We start from the raw sequence: 25,854 nt of genomic DNA, 5'->3' as shown, positions 1-25,854 counted from the left end.
AAGTAAGACGCAGGTATGTAAGCCCTTGTGGGCAGTGTTTCTGCTGACCTGTCAAATACTAAACAGCTCAGACTTCCTAAGGTAGCCCAGCTTTGTGAGTTCTTTGTCATCATCTGCCACTTTTGGAGTGAAGTTTGTGTTTTTCCATCATCCTAGGAAACATTGATCTAAAAATAATAGCTAAGCATTTGAAAAGTTCTATTTACACAGATATAAATCTTTCTTCTTAATTAAAACTTAATTAAGGTCATACTACATGAATGTTAAGCATAATGTGTTCCACGGCAACTTCATTGGCCTGTCAGGTCCACGTTTGGGTGATTACCCAGCCCACGATCTGAGGAAGCCCTTTCCACAGTGGGTATTTATCCTGAATTGAGTATTTAGGATGATGGCCCATATGAACAGTTTCACAAAGAGGACATTTTTATGAAAGGCTTCTAATCTTTGAGAGAGAAAAAAAGATCTAAATGTTTTCTTTAATCCTTTCAGGATTAAACTTTTGGAAATTACAGACATCCCAACTTGAGCTGCCATCTCCCTGTACTTTCTCCCAAGTGGGTTTAGAAGTATATCCTTTAGCAAAGATGGAGAAGATACATTCACCCGTGTTTGGTTCTTACAGGTCCCCAGAGGGCTGTCTGCAAAAACAAGTGTCATGCTGTTGGCAAGATTTCAAGTGACACTCAATTTGGTTAGTAATTGGTTTTCACTGGAGCTCTGATTTATTCAAGATAAGGTCCAGGTGCCTGTAGTTAAACTTGGACACTCCAAGTGATTTCACCAAGCTAGCATCTTTGCAACCTTCTAGTGCCTCGTAAGTAGTGCACAGATGTGACTTGTGATATAATCATTTGTCACTTTCATCTCTAAGATAAAATTCCTCCTGGCTTAAAGGCCATGGGCAGCTCAGTAATGGAAAGAGCTCATATCTAACCTAGTTTGAGGGCCCCCAACATCCTCTGCCGGGATGGGCAGACCATCTCTGTCATATGATTTGTAGCTCACATTTTTCTACAGTAGAAAATCTTTCCTCTTCACCTTTCCTTCTGCTGTCTTCTCTCATGTCCTCACTGATTTCACGCTCATTGTGGTAAAGGTCATCATCCCATCAATGTGTCAATATCCTGTATCAATGACTATTTTATTGATACAAGGTCTCCATAGGAATAGGTTTAAGATCTGAGTAGACGCCAAGCCCAATGACTAAAATGCTGTTTCTGTCACTTAGAAGTATGTGGGGGGTTCTCATCACTGAGCTTCATCTTGGAGAAGGAATCTGAAGCTTCTACTTTCTAGAAGTGATTCTGGCAAAGTCCTTCTGATGCCGCTGAAGGCAAGTCATCCTTAGTGTTTCTCTTCCAGAAGACAAAGCCACCAGGTTTCAGGCAATTGAAACATTGCCTACAAGGCTACTTTATATTTTTGGTTGTATGCCTAGCCTTTAACAGTTGAACCATCTCTCCAGCCCAACACGGCTACTTTAAAAGGATATGATGTTTCAGCGAGTATGGTCCTGCATTCCGCCAGCAAGCTCAGACGGGCATTACAGTTGAAGAAGGGGCATTTCACTCGGGCTTTCTAGTGTCCGTATCTCACAAGGAGCAAAATGTCTCTGGGTCTCACGTAGCACCCAGTGGTCTCCAGGATCTCCAAGATCAGTGAGACGAATCTCAGATGATGCCAGACATTCATTGTTTTTATCCTGAGGCTTTTTCTTCGAGTTTTCAAGGGTGTCGACCTGATATGCGCCGATACCTGGATCTTCTTTTCTGGCATCCCCTGAACCTTGGTAGTCCTGGAGAACATCAGTGGTTGTACAAGTGACTAGATGTTAGCCTAGTATTCTCAAGGTTTAGAAAGATGTGGCCTCTATTTGCCTCTGGGCACCCAAACGGTTTTTGACGTTCCAGCTCTTGTGGTCCTCAGCTATGAAAATTGGAAGGTTATGCAAAGGCTTTCCAAGGCCTCTTCCAGCATTGATGTCTTCTGTAATGTCCATTCTTCTTATCGTTATGAGAAACACTGGGGGACATTATCTATACAGGTCCTGAGAGCCAACTATGGAAGGTGCTAGAGAGCCACTCTAGGGGACCATCTGCTGCATTGTAACCCCATCCCCTCTCCCATGACGCTGGCTCAATGGCATTCGTGACAGCAGACCCTCAGTAGGTCAGTCTGAAGTAGATGCTAGTGCATCACTAGGGATTGGATGGGCTGGGCTTTGAACCTCTTCATCTTTCCTTTACATTTTGCCCTTGCCTTACGACAACAGTGGGCACCATTGTTGAAAGCAGCCATAGAAAAGCAAATTCTGACTCTTGGAGGATACGACTAAGGCCCTCATGAAGATGGCACATTACCCAAGAAATTCTAGAGCTGAATTCTCCAGTATGGCAGCCACTTGTCACTCGACCCTGAATTGTGGCTAGCTTTAACTGATATATGATATAAGCTATAAGGCATAGTGTGAAACATAAATAAAAATGCATTAATAATGGAATAATTGTTGATATGATCATTTTAATGCACTGGGTTAAAGTACAGATTTAAATTCACTTTTGACTCTTGTAGTTCTTCAGTTAGGCTATTAGACAATGTAAATTCTGGATACGGTTCACTTTGTGCTTCTGTTCTCTAGAGTCATATAATTTTATAGGTTTTGGTGATGGCGGTAAACCCACTCATGGAGGAATTCGCCGTGGTTACATATTCATCACCCTTCATGTAGCATTAGACAGCGATAGAGTTTTTAGACAGCTTAAGGCAAAGCTAGTATTTTATGGGGTTTGGGGGCTTTTCTTCTTCTTTCTTTTTCTCTTCTCTTTGCAAATCACCGGGAATCTTTAGGGAAAGTGATGACAGGATACAGTAGGTTAGAGAGTCATCTTCAGGTGCTAACTTGGCTTGTTTGTTTTCCCTGAAAAGGAAACTCGGCCATGAGTCAGTTGTTTGTCAGGACAATGAATTGCAAAACACCTGTTCACAGTTATACGTTCCCACCTTTGTTGAAATTAAACACACACACACACACACACACACACACACACACACACAGGGAGGGAGGGAGGGAGGGAGGGAGGGAGGGAGGGAGGGAGGGAGGGAGGGAGGGAAGGAGGGAAGGAGAGAGAGAGGGAGGGAGGGAGGGAGGGAGGGAGGGAGGGAGGGAGGGAGGGAGGTCTAACTGTCTGGTATGTCTCGGTGTTGGGCCATCTTCCTTCTGGCTGTATTTCTGTATTCTTTATTATCATCATCAGCATCACAGTTACTGCTCCCCCTTCACTTTCTGTCTCTTGCAAGCTCTGTGAACCAGACTCTTGCTTCCCTCACCCAGCAACTGTCTCATAAATAACAGGAAAAGAACGTGTAAGCTGGATTGGCCTCGTGACGTCTTAAAACGCTAAGTGTGCAGGTGATGGGGTGAGGGGGATTACTGAGGGCTTTTGAGTAGGAAGAACAACTTCTAATTCTCTGGAGGGAAGGATGGTGCTTGTGTTTAGAAAAGAATTGCTGCAATCAGAAATGTCATCTCTTTCTCATTTTGTCCAGGCACTGATTTGGGGGTTTTGTTTCATCCCAGTAGCCAGGAATGGCAATCGTGCATACTTAGCTTACCTCATTCCCTCCTCAGTACCCTGTGAGATCCCACCCACTTCTCCACCACACTCCATAGATAGCAAGTGTGGGCTCCTAAGTCTGGAAGGAGGAAAAGAACAGGTTTCTACCTAATACCACTGAGAATCCTTTCAGGGATTTCCACAGAAACTATGCTGGGGGTGGAAGAAATGGCTGCTCATTGGTATGAATCCAGTTTTAACACTTATTTCCTGAGAACCACATCCAGGGACTCCTGTTGCCTCCCTGCCTCTGGGTTGACTGCCTTTTACAGTACACACAGAATGATCTTCCAAAATGTCAATATGGGCCGGGCGATGGTGGCGCACACCTTTAATCCCAGCACTCGGGAGGCAGAGGCAGGCGGATCTCTGTAAGTTCGAGACCAGCCTGGTCTACAAGAGCTAGTTCCAGGACAGGCTCCAAAGCCACAGAGAAACCCTGTATCGAAAAACAAAAAATTAATAAAAAACCCCAAAATGTCAATATGACCACAGATTTGAAACTGTTCAGGAGACCTCCCATGATTAAAAACCCTTGGCATGTCCTGCAAAGCCTTCCACACCCAATTCTTTTCTATTTTTCTATCATCATCTTTTACCCTAACACTTGCGACCCCCATAAGACACCTGGATCTTTTGCTTTGGCTTTTACTGGTGTGGTGTCTCTAATATGTTCACTGTAGTGTCCCACAGACGCTCATGTGTCACAGTTCTGTGACTACCGTATGAAGAAGACAGACACTCTGAGCTCAAAGACTCAACTCCCAGAATGTTTGTTCCTGCTCACTATGCCTGATTAACAACTTAGTGTGCATACACACACACATGCATGAGCACACACATGCATGCACTCATTCATGCATGCACTTGTGTGGAGGCCAGAGAACAAGATGTGTAAATTGGTTTTCCGCTTCCACCATGTGGGTTGCAAGAACTGAACTTAAGTAGTCAGGCTTGGCAGCAAGCACCTTGCCCACTAAACCATCTTGTCAGCCCTATATGGGTGATTTTAAAATATGTAATTTCTTTATTGGTTTCCTACACATAACTTCTCGTTAAGTTTTAAAAATGCCCAATTTACAGCACTATACATTCAAAATTCTTCATCTCCTTCACTTCTCTTTATTTCTTCCTTGGGCCTGAGGAGCAGTGCCAATCTGCAAACTCTTTTGGGCTAGCATCATCAAGTACACTGGCTACCCCAAATGGCATTTAAAAAAAAAACAAAAGTCCTGTTTTGAAAGAGACAGTATTGCCTGAATTGGGGTCAAGTTCCTTGTTCTGTACTGTAGTCATGGTATAGGGAATCGTTTTATCTTAGCAAGCCCAGAAAAGCCTTTCAGCTGCTGGGACAATTTGACTGAGGCTTCAAAGATGACTAGCTGTTCGCCAGACACAGGGAGAGGAACAAACACTCCAAGAACCATGAGTTCTTAAGTTCAGGAGCTTTTGTCTTCATCTTGGCAGCCACAGAACAGCATGTAGCACGTCGTAAGTGTCTGGAGGACTGACGTGAATGTGTTGAAGACGTCTCATCAGAATCTGGTTGAGCTGCAGGTGTCAGGGTGAAAAGACAACATTGGAAGAACAGAAAAAGAACCAAGTGAGGAAGGCTTTGCAGGACACACCAAGGGTTTCTGAGTTCCATCCTAAAATTACGGTGCGGGGGAGTGACTCAAGCAGTTTTGCGTATATGGTCATAGGCGCACACACATATGTACACACATATACCCAAATAAATAATTGTAAATTTAAAAATGTTTTAATCCATCTGTAGAAGAAAATGGAAAATTATAGAAAGGGAACATGGAGGTGGGCTAAGAAAAATCAAACAGTAGCACCACAGACTTAATCTTAATCTTAAGCAGACCAGTTAGCACACTGAGTGTGAAGTCGACTAGACAACCCGGCTAGAAGCAGATACCATCTGACTGGGTGACAAATGAGGACGCGATGCTGGGCTGCTCAGGAGAATCCACTTTAAACATAAAGACACAAATAACTCCATGTAAAACCAGGCCTGGTGCCTACAACCCCAGTGCTCGGGAGGCTAAAGCAGAGGGTCACCATGGGTTTGGAGGCAGCCTGTGCTGCAAGAGAAATCCTCGCCTAAGCAATTGATCAATACATAAGACTCGCTAACATTACTCCAAATGGACTTGAAGCTGTATCATTATCAGACAATGGAGGTTTTAAACCAAGAAACATCATTAGGGATAAAAATGGTCACCGCACATGGGTAAAGGGCTTTGTTCATAAGAATAGCATAAACCTTTTGCCCTGACTACAAAGATTCAGAGAAAGTGCCAGAGAAATAAATGAACGTATCACTGAACTTGGAGATCTCAATGCCTCTCAGTAATTGTAAGGTCAAGCACACAGACCATTGATATGGAGGATATAGAAGATTTGGATAACTCTATCTACTAAATTGAGCTACACAGCATTTTCAAATGCACATTCCTTTAAACAACATTTGCCATGACTTTCTTGGCCATTAACACACTTAAATTTTTAAAGTTATAAAAGTAGGTTCTCAAACCGGGCAGTGGTGGCACACACGAGACGCAGAGACAGGAGGATTTCTGTGAGGTAGAGGCCAGCCTGTTCTATAGAGTGAGCTCCAGGTCAGGCACCAAAGCTAGACAGAGAAACCCTGTCTTGAAAAACCAAAATAAGAAAGAAAAAAAAAAAAAGAAGATTCACAGACCTAAATGAGATGTCATCATCAAAACTCTCCTTCCTGTGCTCAGAGAACCCTGTGGAGAGGAGGTGGAAAGAGTGTGAGAGCCAGTGGCAACGGCAGACACAATGGAACTGATGCAGCATGCACAGGGCCTGCAGAGGTCTAAGCTGTATGGGGTCCCTGCGCTGAGAGGGGACGTGGACATGCCCGTGGACATACCCCTACCCCTAACTCAGAAGCTATCTCCAATGGCAACTTCTCACAAAGGAGAAATTAGCTTTCTCCGGTGGAGTCTCATCAAGTACACAAACCACACTTAAGGGCAGGCCCATGCCCAGCAGTAGATATCCAACACAAAATGAACTCAATGGCATTTGGGAGGCATTTTGTCTCATAAGTCTTTGTCTGGGCATTATTTTTAAACTTAAGGTCTTTGGCGTATACATTGTGGTTTCCAATTTTGTGTTTTTAATGTGTGCAAATGTTTGTGTCTCTGCATCTGTGTGTGTTTCTTGTGCTTTTTTCTTTTTAAACTCTGTGTATATGTGTGTATGTACATGCATGTGTGTGTGTGTGTGTGTGTGTGTGTGTGTGTGTTGTACTATTGTACTATTTGGGTTTGATTTTGCTTTATCTTATTTTACTTAGATGCCTGTGTTTTCTAATGAGAGAGAGAAAGAAAGGATATGAATTTGGGTGTGTGGGGAGGTGGAGAGGATCTGAGATGAGTTGGAAGAAGAAAAATTATAATCAGAATATATTGTATAAAAAACCTATTTCAATAAAACAAAGATATACAAAAAGAAAAGTAAGTTCTTTGGCCAGAATGAAATTAATTATAAATTCATAGTAGAAAAAATTACATGAAATTCTCCCCAAATATCTGAAAGTTGAACAATGAACTTCCAAGTAACCATGGCCTAAGACAGATCACAGAGGAATAGAGATTATTTTGAATACAATGGAGATAAAACACCAACATATTTAAAGACTAGAAAAATCTGGGAAGTGAATCAGAAAGAAAAATATGGTCAATGACTTCAGTTATTACCTTACCACACCTGAAGAGGGAGAGGAAAGGAAACCTGAAATAAGCAGAAGAAAGAAATAATAAACATCAGGGCAAAGATTAATGAAGTGAAGCACAGAATGAAGGGCCCAGTGAAACAAGAACTTGGCTCTTTGAGAAGATGGGTGAGATCAATACACTTCAAACTTAATGGATCAGGAAGAAAATCACAAATCAACAACATTAGCAATAAGAGAAGGACTGGGCTATGTATTCTTTAGATTCAAAAATATGGAAATGATACTGTTTGCTAATCAATTTGCAATTTTGCAATTTTAACAACTTAGGCAAATTTCTTAAAATAAAGAAATTATCCATATGCACTCAAGAAAAAATAGACAGCATGGACAGAAGGCACACATGCACTGAAGAAACTTGATTATTTATTTGTTTTTGTTTTCAAGACAGGGCTTCTCTGTATAGCCCTGACTGTCTTGGAACTCTCTCTGTAGATGAGGCTGCCTTAGAACTCATGGAGATCCACCTGTCTCTGCCTCCTCTGTGCTGGTATTAAAGACGTGTGCCACTACCGCCGGTCAAAGGAACTGGATTTTTTAAATATATTTTTAATTTACACATAGCAATTGTACATATTTATGGCCTTAGTGCGGCATTCCAATGCATATACATAGGTACGATAATTAGATGAGAGTGATTGGAAAATCTGTTACTCCAGACATACTTCAGCTCTTCATCGGAAGCGTTCAAATCCTTTCTACTAGCTTTTTGAAACATTCAGTTAATTGTTGTCCAGCACAGTTATCCGTCCTAATGTATAGATATATACATCACAGAGAAGAGGGTATGGAGTGGATGGCGGCTCCTTGGATAAAGTACTCACTGGACGAGCATGAGGACCCGAGTTCAGATTTCAGCACAGCTGTTCCTGTAACAGCAGCACTGAGGGTGGAGACAGCAGGGTCTTGGGGCTCAGTGCTCAGTCAGGCTAGCGTAAGCGGTGAACTGCAGGTTCAGTGGGAAACCTTACCTCAAAAACCAACATGGAGAACAGTAGAGGAGTACAAGTGTTGTTGACTTCTAGTAGTTTCTATACATGTATACAAGGGTGCACGCACCCATACACATTCCGGATGCGTAGAACACACACACACACACACACACACACACACACACACACACACACACACATCCTAAAATCAAAGAAGGAAGTGGTCATTCCTAGAAGAACAATGCTAGAGCTGTCACAATGCCTGATCTTAAGTCATACTACAGAGCTGTGGAGTCACACACAGCGTGGTACTGATGCCAAGTAGACACGCATAACCGTGAAGCAGAATAGAAGTTAGAAACACATCTACTGAAGAAAAAATAAAGTATAAATAATATATTTTCCACTGGTGTGCAGTAATTGTACATATTTATAGGGTATGGTGTGGCATGCCAACGCATGTATGCAGGTGGCAATGATCAAAGGTGCACAACCGGCAGGGCGTTATTTCAGGTTCAGTGAGAGGCACTATCTCAAAAGCGTTAGGGGCTGGAGAGATGGCGCGGTGATTAAGAGCTCTGGCTGCTCTTGCAGAAGGCTCGGGTTTGGTTCCCAGCACCCACTGCACATGTGTGGTGCACAGACAAAAATGCTCACAAAACACTCCCACACATAAAAACAAAACGAAATGAAAAAGGCGTGTTTCCCCAGTATAACTGTCTGTTTTACAAAGATGTCAAACACACACAGGAGAAAGGTGACCGCTTGACCAAACGGTGATGGAGAGGCTGGATCGCTGGGCCAAGTCAGCAAAGCAACGGAACAAGCTATAGGATGGGGGAAGCCTTTGCCAACTATACATTGGACAAACTGTTGCTATCTAAAATAAATAAATATTCAACGGATAGTGTGCACCTTCGATTCTATCGCTCAAGAGACAGAGGCAGACAGATCTCTGTGAGTTTGTGGCCAGCCTGGTCCACATTGAGACCCCGTCTCAGAAAATGAATATAATCTATGAAGAACTCAAAACTAAATACCAAAAACACCAAACAATCCAGGCAATAAATGCGTTAGTAAAATGAAGAGACAGTTCTCAAAGATGACATTAAGATAAACAATAATTGCACTTAAAAATGTTCAGCATTTTTGGAAATCGGGGAAATGTAAATTGAGACTGTATTAGGGTTCCATGATGCCATAATCAGAACAGCAACCATTAAGCAAATAACAATAAACGCTGGTGAGGATGTAAGGATCCTTATACACTGCTCGTAGGAATGCAAATTGATCCAACCACTATGCTCACCAATACGGAGGTTGCTCTAGAAATTACAAGTATAACTTCCACATGATCCAGCTATACTACCCCTGACCGTATGCCTGAAGGACTGTAAGTCAACATACACATAGATAGATGCACATCCGTGCTTACTGCAGCTCTGTTCACAGCAGCCAACTTACAGTAGACGAATGGACAAAGGAAACCGGAAATACATACACAGCGGTGTTTCAGTCAGTCGTAAAGAAGAAAGACATTGTATCATTTGCTGGAGAAATGAACATACCAGGAAATTGTATTAAGTGAAAGGAGTCAGACAGAATAACAATAAATCATGTTTTCTCAATTTGGGTCCTAAAATTCTTTATTGAATTCACAAAAAATGGATGAAACTGAGACTGGAGATACGGCTCAGAGGCTAAGAGGCTTGCAGAGGACTAGGATTTATATCCCAGCACCCATATAGCAACTCCAGTTCCAGGGGATCTGTTGCCCTCTTCTGGCCTCCATGGGTACTACACATACACAAATAATTTGTTTAAACAGAGAGAGAGAGAGAGAGAGAGAGAGAGAGAGAGAGAGAGAGAGAGAGAGAGAGAGAGATGGTGAAAAGATGAACTTGAATAAATTGTTTCTTTGAAGCACAATACTATGTAACAATGAATGCACAATTCATGCAACAATAGAAATATTCAGGAAAAGTTGTCAGTGCTCCTATCCCATTGAGTCTTCTTCTGGCATCTAAGGGCACTGCACCTAAGTCACACACAGACAGGTAAGCAGGCAAAATATTTATACACATAAAGTAAAGCAAAATAAAGAAAAGAAACAATAAAGCATAGTCTCTAATAGATGAAAGAATAGCTTCCAACTGATGGGTGATAAATGAGACAGACTCTCCAAACCTTTGTAATTGTCTGGGTAGTACAGGCACTACTGAAGAGTCGTTTGTTCTAATATGTGGTCTATGACTCTGGTTCCTGACATGGAGCCCCGAATCCTTTGGGTTGTTCTGAGCTATAGGACTATCGTTTATTCTGATGAGGTGACTTTTGATGGGTTCCTTGGTGGAAGCTGATCATCACAAAGGCCAACCCATGATTAGAAGTTTGGGGTTGTCAGCTGTACCTCATCTTCTATGAGTGAGTCAGCAATTGGTCATTCCAGCATGATTAAAACCTCCACCCATCCTTGGAGCCCCATATTCATAGTTTCTAAGCTGGCAAAAAATCCCACATGCTAGGGTGCTGCTGTCATCTTCTACACCTGTGTTCTTCTACTCCCTCCCTCTCCCTCTCCCCCCCCCCCCCCCCCCCCCTCCCCCCCCCCCTCCCCCCCCCCCCCCTCTCTCCCCCCCCCCCCCCCCCCCCCCCCCCCTCTCTGGCTAGCTGTTCACATGTATCCCTTATCGTCTCTTTAACTAAGTAACAAAGAGGGATTTTTGTAACCTGAGTTCCGTGAGCATTTCAGCAAACTGTAGGAACCTGAGAAGGGGCTTATGGGAACCCCAATTTACAGCTAGTTACTCAGAAATACAGGCAGCGTCCTGGGACTGGTAGTTGCTGCCTGAAGTTGAGGTAGCATTGTATCCCTACAGCATTGTACCCTTAATCTCTGTGATCCACATTAGCACTGGTTAGTGTTGGAACAGGACACCTGGTGCCGTTGGAGAACTCCCTGGTGTGGGGAGAAACACACACTCATTCTGAGCCCCGAGCTGTTGTGTGTTCAACTAGGGAAAGCAGGTGTGCATGAGACACCGCCGTCGAAACGTTGAGTAGACAGCAACACAACACAAGTCCCGTCGGAGTCCAGAAGGGATGCAATAACACAACAACAGGGATGAGATCACCAAAGAAGTCTGAGGCCCTGGGCAGCCGACACTTAGGAGCCGGAGAGACAAGAGCTTTCTTCCTTCAGAAAAACTGGCCCTTTGTGTCTGTCAGGATTTTACAAGCTCTGTAAACACTTTAAACACCGCGGCTCACTCAGTGCCGAGCCAGCATATGGATTACAAAGTTAAGGGATGCACTAAGTATAAAAAAAAAATTGTCAGAACAAAAATAAATAATACCAATGGGAAGGCAATAGAGTCAAAACTGCTAGGGGCTGGAGAGACGCTTGGTTAGCTTGTTCTTGCAGAGGATTTAAGTTCAGTTTCCAGTATCTATGCCACAAAACTTGAAGGTAAAGACCCTACTGCTGAAAGACACCATACACTTGGGACACAGAACTTGGAGGAACTGAGCTGGAACTGACCAGAAGTCTCCTTCCTGAGCTCTGCCAAACCAGTAGGTTATCCTCTAGGGTCTATGATCTCTCCAGTCATGGGTAGTTGGGTAGGTTTACAGTAAGTACTAGGCATAATACCCACCTACTGAGGAGGCCTAAGGGCCAATTCGACAGCTGCTGGTTCCCGCACAGATAAAAGTACCACTGTTGCTCTGTCTGGGATACCCTGTCAGGACTAGCATTGGTAGGGTTTGTAGACGTTATGGCTGGATTGGACTATTGACTACTTTTCTCCCTTGGCAGCCTGCACAGCACCTTAAGGTTTTGTGAGAGCTAGGAGTTGGAAGGATTTGAGCAACTTATGTAAATACAATACTCAGGTATGTAATCCTCAACATTTAAATTAAAACAAGAATTCTGGGGCTGGAACCCAGATGAGCAGATCAGAAAAATCTGGGGCTTAATATATAGCTTCAAGTTCCGCGAGGCAACGGAGGACATTGGAGGTTATTGGACCTCCATAACCAACAGCTCATGAAGCTGCTCTCCCTGGCTGGCACTAAGGTTTCTATTAGATGGTTTATGGCCCTTGGAGGGAACATTACCACCCCATAAGGTATAACTACATCTAAACTATGTGTTGTAGGTATATGTGTGTGTGTGTGTGTGTGCATGTGCGTGTGTGTATGTGTATATATGCGTGTAAATGATGTTTCCTATAGCTTTTTCAAACATGCCTAGTGGTATTTTTTAATTTATATTCATTTTCTTAAAAGGGATATTGCTGTCATAAGCCTAAAAGAGTCAGTGGCATCACTCCGAAAGTGGGCAGACAAGCAAAAGTGAAATTAAATGAGATTAATAAATAGCCAGATACTATCGCCTGCTTTCCAAAGGACAAGGCTGCAACCCACTTTCCCTTTCGTAACAGAGATGAGACAGCGTTAGGTCATACGCATGCTCCCCCAACCCTTTCACGAATCAGCTCTGGTAATAAACAGTGTACCATGTGATCTGATTTAAAAGAAAATTTAGAAGCTCAGTCAGTCCTCTCATTGCCTTTGATCTCTGACTTAACTGATACAGACTGAAAAGTTGTGTCCCTTTACAACCTAAAACCTGAAACCTTCACACCCAAGGCGACAGTGGTTGGAGGTGAATTTGTTTGTGAGAGCAAAGCCCTCACAAATGGGATAGTGCCCCCATAAGAGGCTCTGGGGGCATTCAAAATCTCCCTTGACCTTCCCATGTGACACTGAGTGAGAAGACCAGGAATCGGGCTACACAGAACCTGCCAGAGCTTGGCTCTAGGGCTTCCAGGCTCCAGACTTGTGAAGGGCAAATTCTCATTGCTTGTTAGCCACCCAGAATGCCATAGCTGTTATCACTGCTCAAACATCAGGTGGGGGAGAGCAGGTGGAAGGTTAGGCGGTAAACACAGCAAGCAGGAAACCATCTTTAATGAAGTCATAAAGAGAACAATTCTGTTCTCCCTAAGAGAGAGATGGAGAGACACAGTGGAGAAAAAAAGAAGAATGTGTGGACCAGTTCTCTGGGCCTTCTGTAAGAAGTTCCCACAAACTTGGTGCCTTTGAACAGCAGAAACGGGTTCTCTCTCAGACCCAAAGGTCAGAAGTCCAAAGTCAAAATGTTGTCAGGCTAATGCCCACCCCATCTCCAAGGCCTGTGGGATGATGTTTCCATGGCTCCTTCCAGTTGCAGGTGCCACATGTAGGTGCCTTCCAGCTAGCTTGTGGCACATGTGTGTAGCCTTCTGCTTCTCCCACATGCCCCTCCTCTGCGGTCATATGTTTCTTCCTGGATCCGAGCGCCACTCTAACTCTAGAGGGTTCATCTGAAGATTTCTGACTTCATTATGTCTAAAAAGACCCTTATTCCTGGTAAGGAGCATTCATAGTCTCTACAGGGGCTGGAATCTGCTCACATCTTTCAAGGGTTCATGCTTAACCCACTATAAGACAAGAGGGCAGGAGAGCAATTAGCATAGCAACTTATTAGGATGAAATCAGTGGCTAATCAGTGAACTTATTAAATGCATGTACGTCAAATATGCCCTTTGAAATTATTTAGATTTCTGCAGTAGAAAATCTTGGATTTCCCCCTTAGGTCAGGTTATTGCGAACGCACACCTATATAGACTATTTCTTACTCGTGGTTGGTGTGGTTGTAGTACAAAGGCATACCACATAGACTATTCCTTGGTTGTAATGAGGTGGTGTGGTTGTTAACTTGGTGGGAGTAAGAGATATTTTATTTTGGGGGGAGGGGAGGGCATGCATGGGCAGCCCATATATGGCAGTCCTGTTGAACTTGTCCATATTGGGTTTCATGGTCTAAGTTGATGAGGATGACTGACCAGGTCTCTTCCTCAAGAGGACACCAGATCTCATTACAGATGGTTGCGAGCCACCATGTGCTTGCTGAGAACTGAACTCAGGATCTTTGGAAGAACAGGCAGTGCTCTTAACCACTGAGCCATCTCTCTAGCTCAGGGATAGTCAAATGCACCTGTGTACTTGGGTGTTCTTGGGGTGTGTGGAGGGAGTGTTCCAGAGAAAGCTGACATGTGACTAGTAAGAAAGATCTCCCCTAAGTGTGGTAGCACCCTCCCATGGCGGGCTGTCTGAACAAGAAGCCCAAGGGAAAAGTCAGTGTGCATCCCCACAAGCCTTTCTTCTTTCTGAGTGTATCTGTTCTGGTGCTAGCATCAGACTCCAGGTTTTTCAGCCTTGTGATGTGGGCTCAACACCAGTAACTGCTTGTAGATGACCCAGCACCTCTCATGTGCATGTGGATGCACACACACACACACACACACACACACGCACGCGCATGCACAATGCAACTTCTTCCTGTTCATGCACACATATGCATGCATGTATGTCCATTTTCCAAGTGTCTAGCTCAAAGTAGATAGTCTTCTTCCTTTCAAGAAGTGTTCTCTGCAAGACCCCTATTTGTCTTACTTCATTTTTCCCATTCAACATTTTTAATACTAACAACATTATTCTATTTTATTTCTTCAAAATGCTAGTCAATATCGCATTGTGTGCATATGTAATATAGTTTGCTGCTCACCACTGCATGTCCTAAGACAAACTCCTAAGACACGTGCATCTCTTCGACACTACAATCAGTGTGGTAAATATTTATGATGCCTTCTTGTTTGCTATGTGGACTTTTTCTGCTTTGGAATTGCCTGATTATGAGGTAGTTATAAAGAAATTACAATAAGACTAGCTTTCAAAACTGGCTGCATCAATGCATACTTCTAGTCCAAGGAGGCAGGGGGCAGGTTCTCATTTTCCCCCGTCTTTGTTCTTAATTAGTTTAATAATGTGACTTTTCCTAATCTTTATCAATCAGACAGGTTTTACTCTTTTTTTGACTTTTCTGATAATTGATCGTATTAAGTACATTCCCACACACCTATTGACTACTCATATTTCCGTCTCTGTGTCTTGCTGCTTTTCCTAATTTTCAATTGGCATTTGTATATTTCTTGCTTATATGCTAGATATGCTTAGATTAAAGCTCTGCTTTTCTTCCCTGTTATAATATGCTCTTTTTCTCAGCTTTCTGTCACTGTTTCATAGCATGAAATATTAGACAGAGATATTTCACTTTAATATATTCAGATAAACCATCTTTCCCATTTATATGTTGTTCATGGAGTTCTTAATACACTTGTGCCAAAAATGTCTTCTTATTGGCTTTATATTTTTATTTCCATATATAGATGTTTATCCCACATAAATTCTTTACTTTCTAAAATGAACTAAAATAAGAATTCAAATCAATCCTTCTAAAGAAACTATGTTCCTTTTAGTAAAACGAATATTTACTAATAAGTGGCTAAAAGGAGAAAAAGATATCCCTAAATTGGCCAAAGACACAAGTAACAATCCCACCAAAGGAATTCCAAACACAAAGGAACATGGACAAACTCACTAATAAACCAGAAACAAAACTGAAACAAAAAACCATTTTAATTTCTCAAATTAGCAAAGATTGAAAGGTTGAAACGTTTGCTGTTGGCAGGCAGCTGGGAGAAGAGGTCTTCATAAGCTACTGATGTTTACTAAGCTGGTGAAATCGTTAGAAACTTGCCAGTATCTAATGCATTTGAGTTCTGACTACATCCTTGACTTACTCTTCTGTATGAATTTAGCTTATATAAATAACCGTGGCAAGTCCGCATAATCAGAACAATGACTGATGAAGGGAGAGGCTGCTGAACTTTGGCTCTTAAGGAAATCCCTATCAGGCACAGGCTGACGGCAGAGATCATGGAACAATGATCACACACAGGAAGTACAGACTTTGCCACTACTAGGAAAATCCATTATCCAAGCGTGCAGTCTAAAGGGGCAATCAGAGTTATCACACTGTCGTATGCAAATTGAAGTCTCAAGAAAATGTGTGGATTAATTTTTTTACTGTGGAATTGCCTAGTCATGTATAAAACATGCCAAGAAGGGGAAAAATATGGACCACCCACAGAAAACAATAATTTGATAGAACCTGTCTTTAAGGAAATCCAGACAGCAGATTTAATAATCAAAGATGTTAAACCAAGTGTTCTAAGTGTGTTTGAGGAAGTAAAGAGAACCATAAGCAGGAAACTAAGGGATAGCAGGCCAACAATGTATAAACAGATAAGTAGCAAAGCACTATAAATTATCAAAAGACATCTAGAGTTCTAAAGCTGGTAATTATAATAAGTGAAATAAATCTCATGACAGAAATTCAGCAGCAGATTTGAGCAAGGCGGAAGAAGCAGCAACTGGGAATTAAGGCATCAAAAGTACCAAATCTGGGAAGCCAAAAATGAAGTTATTTTTAAAAACTAGACACCAAGAGGTCTGTGGAAGACCATAATCACATCAATATGTCTGTGAAAGTTATAGAAGGAGAAGAGAGAAAGGCAAAGTGTATTAGAAGAAATAATGCTTGATGACTCTTGAAGTCTATCTATCTACCTACCTATTTACCTACCTATCTCTGTCTCTATCATCTCTATTTCTCTCCCTCCTCCTCACTCACTCCTTCTCCTTCTCTCTTCCTCTCTCTCCCTTCGTCCCTCCCTCCTTCCCTCTGTCTTTCTTTCTCTCTCTCTTTCCCTCCCATCTCTCTCTCTTCCTCCCTCCCTCCCTCACCCTGCTCGCTTGCTGCTGTGGTGTATAAGATATTCTACTGTGACATGCCCTCCCCAACATGACAGACTGAGCTCTCTGATGCCATGAATTAAGCATAAATAACTCCTCTCTTAAGTCGTCTGATGGGTATTGTGTCAAAGCAGTAAGATGTCTGATTAATGTAGCCGGTGTTCTCAGAATGGAATGTTCGTTCTGCCCAAAATGATGCAGAGTTAATGTGATTCCTATCCTGATGTCACGCTTGCAGAAATAGAAAATTGCAGGTGTGGTGATTTGTCTCTGAAACCATAGCACCAGAAAGGTTACAGGGGAAGTCACAAGTTTGAGGTTCTCCTGGACTATCCTGAGCTACCTAGCAAGCACATGTCTCAAAAACAAACATGTAACTTGACATATAATCTCAACAGAGCCCTAATCCCCAAAGCCATCTGGGGAAAAAAGGCAAAAAGAATACGATGCTGGCATAAAGCTAGAATGAAGAACAACAGAGAACCAGAGAACCAGAAACAATGATTTTCAACAGAAAAGACCATTCAATGCAGAAAAGGGATTTTTTTAAACAAATGTTTCTAGGTAAATTGGACATCTTAAAAACAAAGAAATCAGAACTTTGCCTGCCAACATATACAAATGAATTCAAAATGGAGAGGTCTCGCTATACAAGCCAAAACTAGAAAACTCTTAGGAGGAAAACTCCACAACACTGGGCTTTGCAAACTGTGTTGGGTATGATACTAAAAGCATAAACAACAAAAGAAAAAATAGACTCCCTCAAAATGAAAACCTTTTTGTGCATCAAAGGGCAATAATAAATGAAATGATGACCACTTCACTACAAACTCTGTTGTAAATTCTATGTGATAAGGAATTAATACCCATAATATATAAAGAACTACTACAACTCAATAACAAAACCTCGCGCATGTGAAAATGACTTGAACAAACACGTCTCCAAATAAGATACACGAGGAAAAGATGCTCAACATCATTAGTCATTAGGACGTAACTGAAACCACAATGAGTTTCCCGTCACACCTGCTAGAATGACTCTACTTTAAAAAAAAAAAAACAGAAAAGAAGATATGTTGTCAAGGATGGAAAACAGAACTTGGGCATGGTTGCTGGGACAGTGGTACAGCCTCTGCAGAAATCAGAATGCCAGTTCCCTCGAAGTTAAGCATAGATTACTATATGAATTGGCAATTCCACTCTTGGGCTCAAAATAACTGGAAAAAGAAGAAAACCAGGGATCCAAACAAACAGGGTTTTTTGTTTTGGTTTGGTTTGGTTTCTAAATTATTCCTCTATTATATGTTGCATCCCAGTTGCAACTTCCCCTCACTCCTCTCCTCCCAGTGCCCCCCACCTAAGATCCATTCCTCTTCCTTCTCTTCAGAAAGGGCGGGCCTCCCAGGGATGTCAACCAAACATGGCACATCAAGTTATAACAAAACTAGGCACACCCTCTCATATAAGGGCGGAATAAGGCAACCCAGTTGCTAGAGATAGAGACAGCCCGTGCTCCCACTGTTAGGAGTCCCACAGGAACACAAAGTTACACAACCATAACACATATGCAGAGCACGTAGGTCAGACCTATACAAGCTCCTTGCCAAACACATGGTTTTATGCCAATGTTCATAGTAACATCATTTACAATACTCAAAACCTTGAAATAATCTAAGTGTTCACCAAGTGAACTGGGTAAATAAAATATGGTATATACGAACTAGAAAATATTAGTCAGCCATGAAGGGAATGCAGCTCTGACATGTGCTACAACATGAACGACTGGAAATGAGTAAAATAAGCCAGACACAGAGGAACAGTACTGTATGGACCATGGGGACAGAGACGGAAAACAGATTCGAGGAACCAGGGGCTGGGGAGAGGGGGGATTACTGCCTACTGAGTAGAGAGAGTTCCTGTGGAGTGCTGAAAGCTTTGGGGGTAGAGAGTCATGCAATGTGATGATCATCTCTGCCCAGACTGTACACTTAACATTCTAAACACAGAGTTTAATGTTGGTATATGCAAAATCACAGTAACATGTTTTTAAAATAATTTTTTTAAAGTGGGTAAATCCCCCAAACATGATGCCGACTGAATAACAGAAAAAAAGGATGTGCAGAGAAGAATGCAGTTATTACAGAAAAAAAAAGATACTTCTGGAAGATGTTGGGGTGAGAGAGAACTGAATGCAAGAGACCAACAAGGAACTCCTCTTCGGCATAGAAATCGTCAAGTCTTACTCTGGTGGTGACTGCAGCCCTTGGCAGGAGCTCACTGTCTAACTGTGTCCGCTACGCCTGATTGTGTGACTCCTGCTCTTCGTATTTGTCAAAATTCATTAATTAACACTTAAAAAAGGAATGATTTTTATTTTGTGTAACTTTTAATAAAATAAAAAGAAAAGCCCTTGCAGAAATCTCAGCTTATGCTGCAGGAACTCTGGCTCCAGCAGTCTGGATAGAGGCATGGCATGGGGACATTTCCAGCCCCAGATCCCTGCCTAATGAGGACGCACTCTGGCTGAAGGAGGAGTGGAGATCAGTTTGGGCAATGCACCAAACTGAAGGAAGCAGTGACCAGCCCATGCTGGATAAGATAGAGCACAGCCCCTGCGTGCCCTGTTCTCTCTTCTCCACTGTCCTGGGTCCCTGGGAAAAGGGCCAGCCGCTCCTCTCTCCTTCAGGACACACCAGAATGAATAGATTGTGGCACTCACTGGCATTGCTTTCATAGTGGAATTGCCCATCCTGACACCTTCAAATAAATGGGTTCAATTCTGGAGCTGCAGGCTTTCTTTTTCCATGGACATCCTAATGCTGCACCCACAACCTTCCTTGCCACCGTGCAAAAAGCACTGCCTGCTGAATCTTGCTTCCCTCCCACAAGGGACCAGTCCAGGCCTGTCACTTGTTCCCTCTCCCAATCCTAATCCTGCCAGCTCAGAAGGGGTGCTAGGGGCAGGCTTTGGGCTCCTGCTGCCATGGGAAATTGCACTGCCCCTGGTCCCAGCCAGGAGAATTAATTTCCTCGGAAAGAGTTGCTCTCAGCTCTTTGGGGGAGTGGCCATCTCTCCCAGTGACAATGGCTCCCACTTCCAGATGCACATAGGGACCAGTTTCACCTATGGAACACACTAGAAAGGGGCAGGGGATGAGACGAAGCCATCAGAAACTCACCAGCAAGCACAACTAATGACTTGTCTCCTTTTAAAACTCATCCAGCACACAAAAGGTGTTTAAAATCTAAACCCCTCCCCAGAACCCCAGTTACATGAAGGGATGTAGAATTCTACCACATTCAAGATTAGCTTCTCTCTGTCCCACGGGCTAAATCATGGTGACCTAGCCATACAACTTGGAACGCCTCCCTCTCATTCCCATTGAAACTGAATTTGGCGACTCAGTCACAATGATCAAAAAACTATTAGCAGGCCAGGATTCGTGGTGGTCTCCAGGATTAAAGTCGTGTGGGTTGTTTTGTCGGGAACACTCAAATTCCAGTCAGCTCACTGCCACTTGACATTTTGTGTGGTTATCTGATTGACAGCCAGCAGGAAGGGCAGAGAGTTACACTTACAGAATCCCACACTTGGTTTTTGAGTCCATTACCCCTCTTCATCCTCCTGACAACGCTATATCCAGGCGTTGTCTCCTTTGACTGTTTTCAGAAATGGAAGCCCAGAGAAGGCAAGCGACTGGCTGGCCTATGGTCGCATACTCATCTGGAACAAAAGCAAAGACTCAAATTCACATGATACCAGGGTTCATTCTGCAAGGCAGTCAACAAACATTTATTATAAGAATGAAGATCCCCGGGGAACCTACTAAAACTGAGAAGCTTCTGTAAAGCAAAGGACATCATCAACAAAACAAAATGGCAGCCTACAGAATGGGAAAAGATTGTCACCAACCCCACATCTGACAGAAGACTGATCTCCAAAATATACAAAGAACTCAAGAAACTTGACAACAAAAGAACAAATAATCCAGTTTAAAAAAATGAGGTACAGGCCTAAACAGAGAACTCTCAATAAATGAATCTGAAATGGCTGAAAGACACTTAAGGAAACGCTCAGCTTCCTTAGCTATCAGAGAAATGTAAATCAAAACAATTCTGAGATACCATCTTATACCTGCCAAAAGAGCCAAGATCAAAAACACTTTTTTTGATGACAACTTATGCTGGAGAGGATGTGGAATAAAGGGAACATTCCTCAATTTCTGGTAGGAGTGCAAACTTTGTACAGCCTCTTTGGAAGTCATTATGGCGATTTCTCAGAAAATTAGGAATCAATTTACATCAAGACCCAGCAATACCACTCTTAGGCATATACTCAAAATACGCTCAATCACACCACAAGGACTTTTGTTCAACTATGTTCATAGCAGCCTTATTCATAATAGCCAGAACCTGAAAGCAACCTAGATGCCCCTCAGCTGAAGAATGAATACAGGAAATGTGGTACATTTACACAATGGAGTAATACTCAGTGATTAAAAAAATAATGACATCTTGAAATTTGCATGCAAATGGGTGGAACTAGAAAAAAACATACTGGGTGAGGTAATCCAGACTCAGAAAGACAAATATAATATGTACTCACTCACAAGTGGCTTTTAGACATAAAGCAAAGAATAGTCAGAGAGCCTAGACAACAAAGGAGACCCTAAGAGTCTACATGGATCTAAACAAGAAGGAGAAAAAGATGTCCTGAGTAATTTGGGAGCATGTGGGGTAAGGTGGGAGGGAAGAGAGGAGGAAGAAAGGGGAGTGGGAGAAAATATATAGTTCAATTAAAAACAATAACCTATAAAATAATGAATACCTGGAGGCAAAATAGACAAGATGCACCAATAACATGCATGTTTTTTAATAGTGTGAAGGGTGAAATAAAGATCACAGTGGAGAGAAAACATCCATTTTACAACACACAATGCACATGTGCTGAGGGTAGAAGACGTTAAGAATGGGCAAGTGGGAGGGAAAGAGGAAAGGCTTGGGCACAGCCGTACTCCCCAGCTGTTCTACTTGCCTCTTCGTGGTCCCCCACTCTTCTGCTTGCCTCTGCACTAAGCACTGTGGCTCTGAGTGGTTTTGGTGTATTTTCTCCTTATAGGTTCATAGCAACCCTTGAGGCATGTGAGCTTCTCCACTACACAGATGAGAGAATTAAGGTTCTCTGAGGCTGAATTCCTTGCCAAGACCACATACCTAAGGCAATGAAAAATCTGGGGCCCTGTTCAAACTCCTAAGGACTTTCTCACAAGCCCAGGGTTCTCACTTGCTCTTAAATAAAGAGAACCACTGCCTCGCTGCAAAAATAAGTAGCAGCATTCAGATGCGCAGAGACATGGTGGGGCTGGATTAGAACTAACTCTTCACTGCTGTCAGCTTCTGGAGATTAATGTCCTAGACCCTGTAGGAGGGTTTGAGCACCTCTACCCGCCCCGCCTGACTGACCACACCTTGTCTGTCCGCACTAAAGGTTTCTGCAGGGCAGCAGCTGTGGAACCCGGTATCTCAGATCCCTATAGCAGCTTCCTTTCCCTCGCCCTGCTTAGGGAGTTCTAGAAACATCTTGCTATTCCAGGAGCAGGCATATCACAGCTCAGAAAGGAACAGTGTGTTCCTGGCATTGCCCTTAGCTGAGGAAGACAGAGCTGGGCTGTCTAGTCTGAGGGGTTACCAGCCCATCCCCCCACAACAATACTAAGCAACACTCTTGCAGTTTGCAAACCATAGCCTGGGAAGCCGTTTAAAATATGCCCTCCCATTACCAAGTCTAAAGAAAGAACGGATGAAGACATATGCGCATCCCAGCGATACAGGCTGACTCGCATGGAGGGAAGCCTGGGTTTCCTTCCCCCGGGGACCTTTCTATCTTTAGATCTCAGTCTTTACCTCTTCCCCTACCCCAGGAATGGCCTGGTGCATCTTCCACTGCCTGCTCGGTCTTACAGTCACAGACTCCTGTGATCTGGTGCTTCCTTCCTTCAGGATGCCCGAGTGGGAACAGCCATAGATGAGATAAAGTACACTGAACAAGGAGACCGAAGACATGGCACCGAGTGCTGCTGACTTCAGCCAAGACTCGCGGCCCCTCATGAGTAACGTGGAAATTAACTGGGGGGCGATTCCCTTACTGTCATTGGAGCAGACATGCAGAACACACATATAGAAGCGCTTTGTGGCCACGCATTAGCCAGGAAAGGTGAGCCGCTGTAGGTAAATCCCCAAGAGCCCTTAGAGAGTTGGCACAGCCTGGCCTGAACAGTGAGTAGATACAAATAGCAAATATTAGTAGTAAATATAGTAGAAATAGAGAAAAAGAAAAAAGCCCCCCCCCCCACGACAACCCTTGGGAAGAGATGGGGCCTCAGAGCAGAGTCGCCCAGGGCCCGACCAGGTTGGCTCAGCAATTTCTGGGCTTAGGACAGAGTGGATGCTCCATCAAGAGGACACATGCCTGCTTAGAATGCTCCCTACTCACTTCTGTCTGAAGAGTGCCCAGGCTCCTCTACACTCAGGGTCAGCCTTGGCCTGCAGGACAGTCTTGGGCTGCTCAAGACCCCAAGACAACCCATGTACTGGGAAGTGCAGGCCCAGACTTCTGTCTATCAGGCCCCCTGTGGGTAAAGGGATTGCTGCAGGACAGTTGAGTTTGGAACTGGGATGTAGTCCTTGTGGGAAAAATTGAACTTGGACTTGGAAGGACACGAAGTCTCATTAATGTCATTCCCCTGGGAAGATGCATCAGATTCCAGCCTCTGGGTTATTTGCTAGATATCACAGAAGCTCTCCCAGCTGTTACCATAGTTACAGAAGTTCACTTTCCAAGACCGTCTCCTTAAAGAATTCCAAGGACACCTTGGTCTTCTGGTGTCGTGGGGTCTGTGATTCTGTGAAGTGTCAGAATGCTGTACCCGGAGCCCAGTTCTCCCAGCCTCTCTGCACCAGTCCTTCTCTACCTCAGGAGACTCAGGCATGGCCAACAATAGGGGCCCCTTGCCTGACTAGCCTGCAGGCGCTTTCCTCTGCTGGCTGGGTGTACAAGGCTGTCAATGGGCCTGGCTCAGATCTCTGCAGGTGTGCAGAGCCGTGCCAGCTCCTGCCCCTGCCTGCACCCTCCCACACCTCTCCTGCTGTCTGCCATCCAGGCTCCCACCACACCCTCTTGAGTCCTGGTTTACTCCTTCCCCAGGGAATAAGCAGAGTACGGGGCACAGGGCTACTGTGGTGTCCCTCCATGCTTAAAAGAGGCCAGACTTAGACTGAAGAGCCAACAGGAAGAAAGTAGTGGCTGAACAAATGAATGAGTCTCCAGCCCCATTGAAGGGCCGGGGATTGAATAAAATGTCATCTTTTTCCATGTGGGGTTCAAAGTCAGGTTGATGGGATATAGTCATTATTAGACAGTGCACTCTGCTTGTAGAGATGCTGTCACTGGAGCCTGTGATAAAATAGCGTGATTATGTCTTCACTGGTCAGGGAATGTTCCTCCAGGAGATGGTTTTCAGGGTCTCCAGGCAGAGTGTCCCACATATGAAAAGACACAAAATGTCCACACTGGGACAGAACAAAGTTGATTCCATAAGGGGCAGGGGCCACCAGTGTTGACACAGCTGGAGCTAGTGTAGGAGCAGGCAAGGAGAGAATGGGTGGACAGGCCATCAACCATGGTCAGACTCTGAATGATGGCTGTGGATGGATGAGCTTTCAGCGGAGTGCATGACTCTGAAAGAATTTCTTTGGCAGTGTCATGGAGAAAGGATTTAGAAAGAGGGGTCTTCAGCAGTTAGATATGGTAATTTCCCACCTGCCTAGGTGGAAGTCCTTGTGCAGCAGTTAGATATGGTAATTTCCCACCTGCCTGGGTGGAATTCCTTGGGCAGGAGTGGGGTATATAAAATTTTCCCCAAGGCTAAATAAACGGCATTCGGCTGATCTCCTTTCGAATGAAAAAAAAAAAAAAAAAGAGGGGTCTTGGAGGCAGGATGTAAGCAAAGTTCAAGTGAGGGACAAAGAGGACCTCAGGAGGGCCCCCGCATTGGATCTAGAGTACAGACAGTAGATTCAAAAGGCACTATGGAGAAAGGAGTTGGTACCTATTGGGGAATGGGGAGATTATCTTTCTACCATCACCTCTTCTGTAAGCCTCACGCCCTCAGAGGACAAAGTCTTACCGCAGGACACAGGCCACACATCTCAGCAGCTCCTTCTGAAAGAAAGATATCTGTAGAGCCCAACATGGACTGGGTGAGCACATCTGAAATGGGATAGAGGAGTAGGGGCCATGAACACTGGGCCAGTGTATTGGAGAGTGAGCGAACGAGTGAGAACATGAACAACTTCCTTAGTGCTTATCCTAGGATGGATTCTGGCAGACAGGTCCAGAGGGGCGCCCCTCACATGCTTTCTCCCCTGCTTGAGCCCACATGCGTGCCCAGGCTTTGCTAGCTACTGGGGCTCCCCGGCAAGCCTGGGACAGAGGTGGAATGGAAGAACTTGAGAGACAGAACGGTAAAATCCTGTAGATTTCTCACCAGCTTGTTGATTACCTTGGAAGAGACTGGAAAGTCATTAAGGGCTTGCTAAGTGACATCACTCCCTTCCCTGGAGATGATGGACATGACCTCCAAGCAAAAGCAGATAGCAGCCCAGAGCTGACATTACTGAAGAGATTAATTCCTCCACACAAAGCAAATTTTCCTCCGTTTTTTTTTCTTTTGCACAGGCAGCAATTCAATAAATAATTAATGCTTGTTAATCTTTTAGCTATTTCTCCCACTGTAAAAAAAAATTAATTGGTCTTCCATCATCTATTGCA

General features: G+C 43.6%; 1 pseudogene; it reads right to left on the bottom strand.

Annotated features, from left to right (window-relative positions):
- Window positions 1–301: 301 nt before the first annotated feature.
- On the bottom strand, window positions 302–24,698 carry LOC119809306 (annotated as a pseudogene).
- Between the last annotated feature and the right edge of the window lie 1,156 nt (window positions 24,699–25,854).

This window comes from Arvicola amphibius, chromosome 3 (assembly GCF_903992535.2).
Source record: "Arvicola amphibius chromosome 3, mArvAmp1.2, whole genome shotgun sequence".
NCBI classification, from domain to species: Eukaryota; Metazoa; Chordata; class Mammalia; order Rodentia; family Cricetidae; genus Arvicola; species Arvicola amphibius.
The sequence above is the reverse complement of the archived record's forward strand: the minus strand, read 5'-3'. Positions and strand labels throughout refer to the sequence as shown.